The following is a 10,594-nucleotide window of genomic DNA, read 5'->3' as shown; positions in this document are numbered from 1 at the left end:
TCAGAATCTATCACTATGTAACGTCAGAGGGAATCCATCTGTCAGATTGTTCTCTTCTATCGCCCCGTACGAATATCATTCGGAGATCGTGAATTTAACGATGAGATCAAACGAATGGATCTGCATGCAGTACCGTGTTCAGTGTGTTGGATGGCAACGGCTAAACTGGTCTGATGTCGCGCCAGCTTTCGTCCCGCGCGACCGTCATCGGGCGTCACTGACTTCTTTTCTTGTCGCGCAAGCCGCATATAATGTGTGCCGACGCAAATCTAGACACAAGCAAATCTAGTCTATTCACCAAACAGCAACGGAGCCCGTTAGGTACCGAGATACCGGCAGCAGGTCCAGGCCACGTGTACCTGCTGGCTTGATCCGTTGGAGCCTACGCTTACTGCCGTTCACAATTGTTGCACATCGAGCACATGTCACTTCGATTCGGGTCTTCTCGCGGTGGCTCGCTTACGACAACGTCATCATCATCCCCATCTTCATCAACCGTTTCTACTACCTAACGGCTGCACCCGTATCGCAGCCGCTTATCCTTTCATCGTACTTTGCTAGCTGGCGTCTTTCGTCGAAAGTTCTCTTTTCTTCTAGGGAACGATCGAACGAAGGTAACGCTATGTTATGGGCAGGATTGCGTCGCTCAGTTCATAGGGGCTCGGCTAAGCAGTTGGCAGCCAGAATCGACACACAGACTAAAAACCAACCGTCGCATACGTGATAATCTCTACGAAACAAACATACACAGCAAAATAACATTAGTTGAACCATCGTTAAAGTCAGTCATCGCCCGCTGTTATCATAGCAACGGTTGTGCGTTTGTTGTTTTTTGATGTTGATGTTTTTTCTACTTCTGCTTGTTATCACTGCGAACGCCGCCGCACTGCCCAGCTTTAACGGAACATGCAATTGTTCGAACATTCAGTCTATAACTAGTTTCCGTTCATTTCTGCCGCTCGTATTTGTCATTCTATACTACATGCACTGATTGGTGTTTAACTCAGTATGATCTGACTAGCTAGCTAGTCCTTTGTAATGTGTGCGGCAGAAACGGCAACATATAGGACTGCCGGCCTGTAGCGTGGGAACAGATTATTACGTAAATCGATAAAGGACTACAACCTTAGGACAGTTTAGCGTTGGCTGGAAGCTGAGGTGAAGCAGTCCTATATCTATAACCCCAACCGGACGTAGGGCTGAAAGCATCTATAAACTCGTATCGTGGCATCGTCCTGTGCACGTACTACTAATACATACTGTAGTTACATACTATAAAAATTGTACGTGCAACAACAGAGCAGAGTTGTGATGAAGATGGTTCTGTAAGCTGGGTCTTCCGGCCGACAACTGTTCATCCGATCAGGTAAGTTACACCCGGGACAGATTAGATATGAAACCGAATCAATTCGAAGGCGGCAGGCTTGGGAAGGAGGGGAAACGAAGAGGACCGAATGAAAAGAAAATACTCGTAGTGTAACAGCCAATAGGCGTACAACGACCGCAAATGCTATACGAGGCAAAGTCTCTAGCCACGACGGAGTGCAACGTCGACTTCGGCGTCAACGGCAGGGTCAGAAGATTAGATGACATTTCTGCCAACGACGAGACTGGACTAATTCTCCAGACAGCAGAAATATTCCTTTGCAATATCAGGACCAACGTAAACAGCGAAAATATCGCCAAGCACCGTCACAGGCGATTAAAGGGAAGGTAGCTAAATACAGTGGTACATTGATACAGATAGATCGCCGAAGATCTCCGAGGAATCGAATAAATCACCAACGCCGTCCGTTAACGATTTTAACAATAACAATAACAACAACAATCGAACATTCTGCCCACGTAGAGAATCAGAATATACAAGAAATCGGGTTAAAACAACAGCGATCTGTTTGAATACGTTGCGTATTATATAGTGTGTGGGTGACTACGCAATATATATGCCATATATCAATTAGCGTACATATATTACATTATCATATATATATATATATATATATATATATATTGTGTACATACCCTTAAGAAGGTTAGAGGGAACTACTGTGAACTGTTCTCGGTGTTTTTACTACATGTAAAACGCTCGTGACGATTATTGTTTTCTTTTATGCATTGGTTAGGCTTGACAAGAAACCTCTAGGCTAGAAACGATGTCTTCTAATTCATAAAAATAGTTAATTCTAGTGTAAACTGGGGCAGAATTAGGTTTTTGAGCAGTTTTTTTCAACAATGGCTGAGAATTTAAAGAATATATGAACATTATAGTAGTTTACCGCTTCGGGTTCTATACTATGGAAACTCGTACGGAAGATTGAATTCGCTGAAAAAATACTATTTTTATGTTCTGTTTTCTGCTATTGAGTCAAACGTCGTATTCTATGTGACTGCATTAAGGTAACGAATAACAGTTTCCGAAAAACATCGGCGGTTTCAATTCGGTCGCTTAATCGATTTCTCGAGTGGCCAAGTTTGTGCACAGGACATTAAGGCCTTAAATGAAGGGATCACCTTGAGTCGGCGGAATTGCTGCTAGGTAGTCACGGGGAATGGGAGTGACAAGAGCATGTGATAACTGACATAAGAGCGGATACCTTTGCTTCAGAGTCGCAGAGCTCGATATAAAAGTACATAAACCGCAGCATCATAATGTAATGATTAAAACAATGTGACTAAATTGTCCAGACAAAGCGACGGGGTAACAGGAAAACTCGTGCGATTCAGTGGGACTACCAAGAACAAAAGTTTAGCGGGAAAACTATAACCAAACAGGAAAAATGGCTGTAAACCTGTAACGAAGGTGGCGCAGAAACAAGACCGAACAACGAGGACAAATCTAAATTTTGGATTTAGCAGATCTAAATTCGTTTCCAGTTAGATTGGGGATGGTGTTAAGTCTAATATACACGTGTACGACGTTTCCGTTACGGTGCCACGGTAACGTACCCGCCTACTAAACCTAAGAACACATGAGGTGGTTCAGGTTTGGAGACGCGCTGCTTTTCGTACTGCGGTTTAAGGACCAAGTGTGAGACACGAAAATCATTAATGCACGTCCACTAAAAGCCATATGCAAGACAGGATGATGGTTCAGTCCATGAGCCTTGTGGTTTATAGGCAAAAGGGGCGAATGGCCTGTATTGTACAACGTGTCATCACATGAATGAAGTGGAGACAGCCGTCTTTGCCCATATGTCTGCTTGTATTTTAACAATTTCTGAACAGATTTTCTTCAATGCCCAAATCATTCATCAGCGTCTAACATTCAGGCTTAATATATCAGAACAGTAATTACGCAGAGATACAGACAACAATAAAAACCGCACAATTTTCAGTCTGCGATTGGCCTCTTAATTCACCAACCTTTTTTTTTTTTTATTTGTTTTGCTACTTAGTTAATGCCCGATCGCGGAAGCCATGGTATTCTGCTCGTTATTGCACTCGTTCGATTTCCAGATGCGATCCGCTTCTTTTCGTTTATTTTCAGGAAAGGCATCATCTAATTGTCCTCATAGCGCTGTACACCCGCGGCTTCTCGGCGAAGCTCGGCGACATTCGCCCAGTGCGGACCACCAGTAGCGGCAGCAGAATCAGATATAGAAATCAGTGGCAGAAGTGGGACACGGTAAAGACGCGAACGAAGATCGAAGCAAGCGAAAAGCCGAAGACGAAGTACGAAGACTGGGAGCAGAATGGATTTCAGGGTGCTTTGCTGGCAGACGTTTGTTGCGCCAGTAAAATAAGCAAGCCTGCAAGAAACATAGAATTGAAGCGCTAGAGTCGAAATATTTGGGTGCTCTGTGTGTTAATAAATAGGACAAACAGAACAGGTCTTTCCTTCTAGGCAGAAATCGCATTGGTAAAAATTGCCGCGAGTCTGCTGTGGCGCTTGTGTGTTCACCGGTGGCTATATTAGGGGCGGGGGAACTGGTGGTAAGGAGTGAAATAATATGGGGGCGGTTCACGGAGTCAAGCAACGAGCGACTGCCAATGTTGACTTGTGAAATTATGAAGGCTGGCTGGTCCCTCCATTGTCTAAGTATCTGGTTGCCCCATCTGTATTTTTCCTATGTGTGATTATTATACGTATGAGCACATGATGAAGATTGGGACATCGAAGCTGTAAAGGGTTAGCCGCAGATCTAACTCGAATCGAAAGGTACGACAAGCAAACCACAACAGATTCCTGTCCGCTGATGTTGCTATTACAACTCAGAATCTTGCTCAGTAATTTTCCGATCTGTTTCTTTCGTTCTCTTTGTTTGATCGTCTCCTTCATTCGACGAGTGCGCAGAACAAATTCGTTAACGAGCGACAACAAATGGATAAAAAGTGTACACACTCGTGTACATTTAGTCCTTGTTTTTCTTACACAAATGATCATCAGCGCCGCTGCTATCGACGTTATTCATTAGGTAAGCTTAGATTTAAGATTTCGTTTCTATTATGGTTACCACCGCTGTCGGTAGTAACTACGACGTGTTGTTTTTTTGCTCATTTACTGGGCCGAGATTGGCAAGCTGACCAGGCAACTCGGGACGGACAGATCCTCGTCTCGTTTTTTTGTCGACTTGGTAGGATTTTGTGTTCGCGCCTCAATTGTTTATGGGACATTCTTCCTGTCTTGCCATTTTGGCGGGACAGTGGATGGAATTAAATTATGAGGACAACTATAAGTGATGATCAGCCAGCCAATGGACTTCTGCAACAAAGGAGATGACTGGAGAGCGCAGTAGGTAGTACCATGAAATATGTAACTGGAGAAATCATAGAACTAGCAGTAGCATCACCGCGGCTCTGTCTACCCCTTTCTCGCAGCCATCTTTGTTAGATCAGCATGGTCGAGTCGTTCAGGCCAACAGAGGTGATATTGTCCATGTTGTTATTGTTTGTTGGCGTTGCTCGCTGCTCTTTGCCATTCGCTGTCCAAAGAAATATCTTTACACATACACAAACAAATAGAGGCGACTTTACTCTTGTGTGTGCGTGTGTGTGTGCGTGGTTGCATGTCTACCTGTGTATCCGATGTGTGTGCCGATATCATCACCGTACTCAGCAGCAATAATAAGTGTGGCGGCGGTGACCACGGTAAAAATCTGCCCGAAGCGTTTTCTTCCTGACGCACAGACACGCAGTGCTCGTATTGTCGGAGCAGGCCGAGTAGAATATGATTGATGACGGGCCGGTGACTGCTACTGCTGTCCTTTTTGGACAGACATCGATGGCGGCGGCGGCGGCGGCGGCGGCGGCGGCGTCCTGCAAGCGAACGCCGCTGGCCGCTAGCAGCAGATACATCGGAAGATGACCACAAACAAACGCAACTATTGCTTGTACTATAATTCTCTATATATTGTGTATAGTACATGTAATTTTCCGAAGAAGCATAGCCAGCAGTAACGGCAGCCGAAGCTATAACGGCGCCATCAAAGGATTCAGTTGAATAATGGTTTTAGTTATAATGGCAGGAACATAGTAACATAATAGAAGCCGCGGTAGCCGGCGCTCAAATGCCTCCGACGCTTCACTGTTCTGGAATAAGCGCAGAGAAGACGATTTGACTCGGCATTGGCGTGTAAAGATAAGCAAAGAAGAGACGCGATAAGCCGACGCGGACGTGAGTATTGTCGATGGATCAATAGAAGAGACGGAGATAGATATGCCATTGCGTAGTATGCAGGTGTGTTTCTGACGGAAGCTGTTAACGCACTGAGGCATTCTCGATTGGTGGCGGGCCAATTTTTTAACTAACTGCTGACAAGCTAGACTCCGAGACCAACAGATATTACAACGAAGCACGGCCATGTTTGAGCACCATAGTACACCAACGTTCCCCGTCGCGAAATCAGTACGGTTGAAACTCATGCTAACAAATACACATGTATCTTTAGGCACACGCAGCACGCGGGCAAGACAACTCATCTCGTTCTGACATGATCCTTTTCAGCTTCGCAAATATACGTCTTACTTACTGGCCGCTCCTACTCTCGTTCCGTCTACGTCTTGACAGCAAACATCAAACAGAAACAAATTGCGAATTAGTAATAGTTTGAGCAGAAGAAATGGGATTTGATTCTACTTCTTTTTACCTTACGTAGTTTTTTGTTTTTCTGACAAAACTGTTTCATCTAGCACTTTGCAGCCGACTCAACCTAACTCTTTCTTATATAGCGCCCCTCGTCTCTTGTCAAACGTCTTCTGGCAGAGTCCGGTCAGCTTTGCCTTGGTTTGCCATAGGTTCAGTGACTATTCGGAGCCGTGTGCAAAGCCAATCCGTCCACCCAGAGTCATTTCTTTTCAATTATCTCCGGTTGATGTCAATCAGGCCGTGCGCCAACAGTGGCCACAAATTCGAAGCTCAAACGGATTGATGCTTTGTCGAGACGATCGGTTTCATTAATTGTCAAAGCTTTACACGGCTGTCGAATACGATACAAGTGCTTCCATACAGCTCGTCATATATTCTCTATATTGTATTTTACCTTTACTCAATTTCGCCCTGTTAATGGTGCAGTTTAGCGCAGCAACTAAAACCGTCGTCATTGACTTACCCAGCTTTGGGAAAAGTATTGCAGGTTGGCTGGTTGAAATGAAAGTGGAATAATGACTTTACCCAAGGTATGCGGCGCTCGGAAGAGCTGGATTCATACCATAGGAGCAGCAGTCGACGACGTTCAAAGCGACTGGATGACTCTTAGGGTTTTTCTTGGCTTGGGCAGCGCCTTTGAAGGCATCAACGCTGACTTCAGATAGCCCGCCTTCGCTACCGCCTCCGCACGAAGAGAAAGCTTTACATTTCTTGTTGTGTTTTTTTGACGCCACACATAAGTGCCTCTTGGCACACATGATCATTACGGATCATCATCTATAATCTATGAAGCCGAGGTTGCTGCACGATGTTGGTATGTTTGGCTCACTTGTTTCTTTCTAGTGTTAACAAAAGACTGCATCAATCATGAGAACGGCAAAAACCGTGAGAAATTCATTTTAACTGTATTTGCTGCACTTAATATATTGTTGTTTTTACAAACGCTTTTCCGATTCAGTGTTGCCTAACTGCTTATATGGCCAGTCTCTCCCTCCTAGTTATCCCCAACTGTTTCCGGTCTGTTTTTCATTCATTTCATAGATTTCGTCTTCGTCGACTTCTGCTGGTTGGTGCGAACGTCAGCGCTGGGAATGGCGGCACTTGTTGAGTTGAACGACTCGCGACGACGCCCGCCTTTGCAAGGCTGATTTGCGAAACCGCCCCTAGCTTCACTGCCGCCAGCGCCGCCGCCGCCGTCGCCGCCGCCGCCGCCACCGCCGCCGCCGCCGCCGCGGCCGTTTCAAATCGTTAGCTTCACCAATCGCAAGACGGAACAGATCCCGGTACTCATAATTCAACTATGACTAGAGCGACAACAGCCGCTGTTACGACTATATAGCTGCTACTGCGAATCAACTATTTGACTGAAAGGAAATTAGTGTTTTGCTCTTGGTAGTTCGTGGTGGTTGTGTCACAGCGGCCGTCGTCGTGGGACAGCGTACGCATCTTCTAAATCTCATCAACTCGACCGCAGTCCGTACGTGAATAACGACGCTACCGCAGGCAACAGTAGCGGAAAGAGAAAAGGACAGCCGTCGAAAGTGCTGGTGCTCGCAGATACGCCACAGTCGCATCCGTACCGTAACAGCGATTTAGACGGCGAAATAACAGCCGATTTGAAAATAAAATAATTATTAGAACCATCACCACCTACAGTATGAACAACCGCGGGAGCGATTCTGCCACCGTGGATACTACTAGCACGTTGACGTCGGGGCCACCGCGGCACTGCTGCTATCACCAGCGTAAGAGAACGGTCAGGGAAACGAGTGGCCACACGATTGATTAAAAGGGGGACGCTAAATGCTAAGAACGAACGATTTCAATCGATGGCAGCACATGAATAGGAAGGACCAGGAGAGGATCGAGTGGTAGTGAATCAACGGTGCGGAGCGCCACCAAATTTTCTTGTCCGTTAAATTGGATCAGTTCAATGCACGTCCGCTTCTGCACGTATGGTCCACCATTGAATATGCGTTACATGACAACGTATGCCTGTGTGTTCACGCAGTGAATATATTGATAAATGCCACCATATCCCCAGCCGCTTGGATCTGGGTCTGCGTGACTATTTCTGTCTGTCCGTTAATTTTCCCATATTTATAGTATGTCGGTTGTGCATATCAATATATTATATAAACATTCGTACACTCTTCTATTTGTGAGTTAATCTCGATGTTTGTGTTTTTTTTTGTCTAGTCGCCGTCCGCCAACACCGCGTCACCGTCATACACACAAATCTCTTTTCTGTGTGAGACTGCGCCATGCGTGAACGTAACATGAATTAACGCCCCAAAAAAAATAATAGAAAAAAAAAAAGGAAGAAGCAGTAGGGGATGATGGAGAGAACGGCGACGAAATGCCGCCGAAGTTAGCGCCGACTTTTCGTCGTCAATGACGACGAAGCGATAAATATTTGCATCGGTTTGGTGTTTCTGCGGCTATTGCTCCGTGCTGGCGCTGTCATCAACGCTGTTGCAAGAAGCGTCAAATCGTCGAAATCTCAGCGTATCAAAGCACTGACCTCGGTCTCTCCTGCGGCTGTTGCTAGCTTCGTCGCCGCCATGACATCGATGCGGTTCAGACAGAAAACCGTCCATAGCCAGCCAACATACGCTTCTATTCAGTAATAGTACTAATAGCAGTAATCGTTCTGACCTGTCTTGCGGTGCGAGCCGAACGACGAGTTAATGGGTGGCTGATCCTTTGGTTCGCCGTTCGACCGTTGCGCGTACTTCACCGCCCGACTTCACCCCCTGATGCCTGCAACGGTAATGAAAGCGAATTGAAAACCGCTTCCGATAAATTACGTTGGCTGACCTTCTTTGTTTAAAATGCTAACGGCAAACGTAAGCGGAGCTGAGTGATGCGAACGAATAGACACGAGTCAGACCTGTTGACAATTATCCGTTAGTAATTAATGGAGTAATAACCGTGTTATTGTCATAACTAGTAGAAAAATTGCGCTCGTATACAGTAGCAATAAATATATAGTGATTTTAAAAATACAATCGCGAAATTGGTAAATCTTGATGCATCGAGTTGCTCCGTTCCCACTTTCACGTAACACGTAAGTTACCTAGTAACACGCGGAACATGGTAACGAGATCGGTTTTCCACTTCTCGAACATAAACAAGATGAAGGGTTTCCGTTTCAGGAAAGGCTCAAGGTCCACTTTGAATGAAATCGACTTGTTTCCAAATGGCTTGTTCGTTGAAATTGGTAAATGTCACTTTCACAGTTTTGCTGGTAACAGCATGCGTCCAGATGACTTGGGTTGAAAACGATGCATCCGCTATCTCTGTACTACCAAAAGTTGAAATATGGATCGAAGTACGGATTGTCGGTCGATATGTTGTTTATTAATGCGGCAATATTATACAATGTTGAAACTATGTGATTGGACGATCGCTAATTATACAAGGAACAGCATCCCTGTGAATTTTCCAGCACTCTCATATTCACATAAACACAATTAGCAACAACGATAACAATAACAAGGGATTTTTCAAGGCGCTGCCTGCGTAAGCGTCATATTAACTGGTAGCCGCAGAGACAGAATTAGAAACAACAACAATCGAAGCGGCAGTATTAGGAGTCGCCACAGCAGGACTTTCTCTGGCCAGAGACGTTTTCCGTCTGACGACGCCGGAGTGTGTATGTATCTTTGTCGTCGTTTTTGCCCAGTGATGTTTTTAGATAGCTAACGTAAAAAGCTACTGTCAGTTTTGTAACTGACCTTAACGTTGTAGTTGCTGGCAGTGTTGTTGGTAAGCCGAATGGGATGTCTTTGTCAAAATCTACGTTGAAGCCAACCGTTGCCCAGCCTTCAAGTTCACCTCTTGTCTGGTGGCCTGCGCGAGTGAGCGTTCTTTTGTCTTTGGCGACAACGACAACTTCGATGGCGGCCACAGCTTTTGTGAAATGCTGCGGCCGTTTCAGCGGCCGCCGCCGCCGCCGTTGCAGCAGCTGTCACGATCAAGGCGGCAACAACAGTGAGAGGAGGCGATAATTATTGAGTCAGCTTGCCTTCGTTGTTATCGTTGTCAGCGTCGTCAAAAATCTTGCATGTCCACATTAGCAGGATAGCAAATCTCTTACGAACATTCGCTTGTTCTACCACCGAACACCAACTGTGCACGCTTCCCTCGCTTTTGCCATGTATATCTCAGTGAGCGCAATCTAAGGCCCTGTTCATCATACTATATGTCGCTGACTAACATACAACAATGTGGACTGCCAAAAAAAAAGCATTATAACACATAGACAACAAGCGTAGCCAAAAAAAGGAGACAAGATGTTGCAGAGCAGACTTCAATTTCACTTGAGTAGTTTCAACGTGGTCTGCCATCTGTGCTCCAACTTCTTCTATCGTTGCCTGTCTACCGCCTACTGTTATTATCCCATATGGCATTCGTTGGATTCGCAAGAGTAGAAAGTATTGCATAGATTTCCAAAGATGTCACGTGACTGCGGGGCCAGCTCAGACAAATAGTTCTAGCTTCGTT

The 10,594-nt window shown here is 45.4% G+C and overlaps 1 long non-coding RNA gene across 2 annotated transcripts; it reads right to left on the bottom strand.

Annotated features, from left to right (window-relative positions):
* Nucleotides 1-3,328: 3,328 nt before the first annotated feature.
* On the bottom strand, nucleotides 3,329-10,055 carry LOC111260599 (uncharacterized). Of its 2 annotated transcripts, none has more exons than XR_002680434.2 (3): nucleotides 9,826-10,055; nucleotides 8,744-8,848; nucleotides 3,329-3,749 (listed from the first exon to the last, which is right to left on the bottom strand). It is a non-coding gene; the product is annotated as an uncharacterized LOC111260599 (long non-coding RNA). The 2 variants fall into 2 exon arrangements; XR_002680435.2 differs by lacking the exon at nucleotides 9,826-10,055 and adding an exon at nucleotides 9,165-9,816.
* Nucleotides 10,056-10,594: the final 539 nt, after the last annotated feature.

Source organism: Varroa jacobsoni, unplaced genomic scaffold (genome assembly GCF_002532875.2).
Source record: "Varroa jacobsoni isolate VJ856 unplaced genomic scaffold, vjacob_1.0 scaffold_458, whole genome shotgun sequence".
NCBI lineage: Eukaryota > Metazoa > Arthropoda > Arachnida > Mesostigmata > Varroidae > Varroa > Varroa jacobsoni.
Note: the sequence above shows the minus strand (reverse complement) of the source record. Positions and strands in the feature narration are given on the sequence as shown.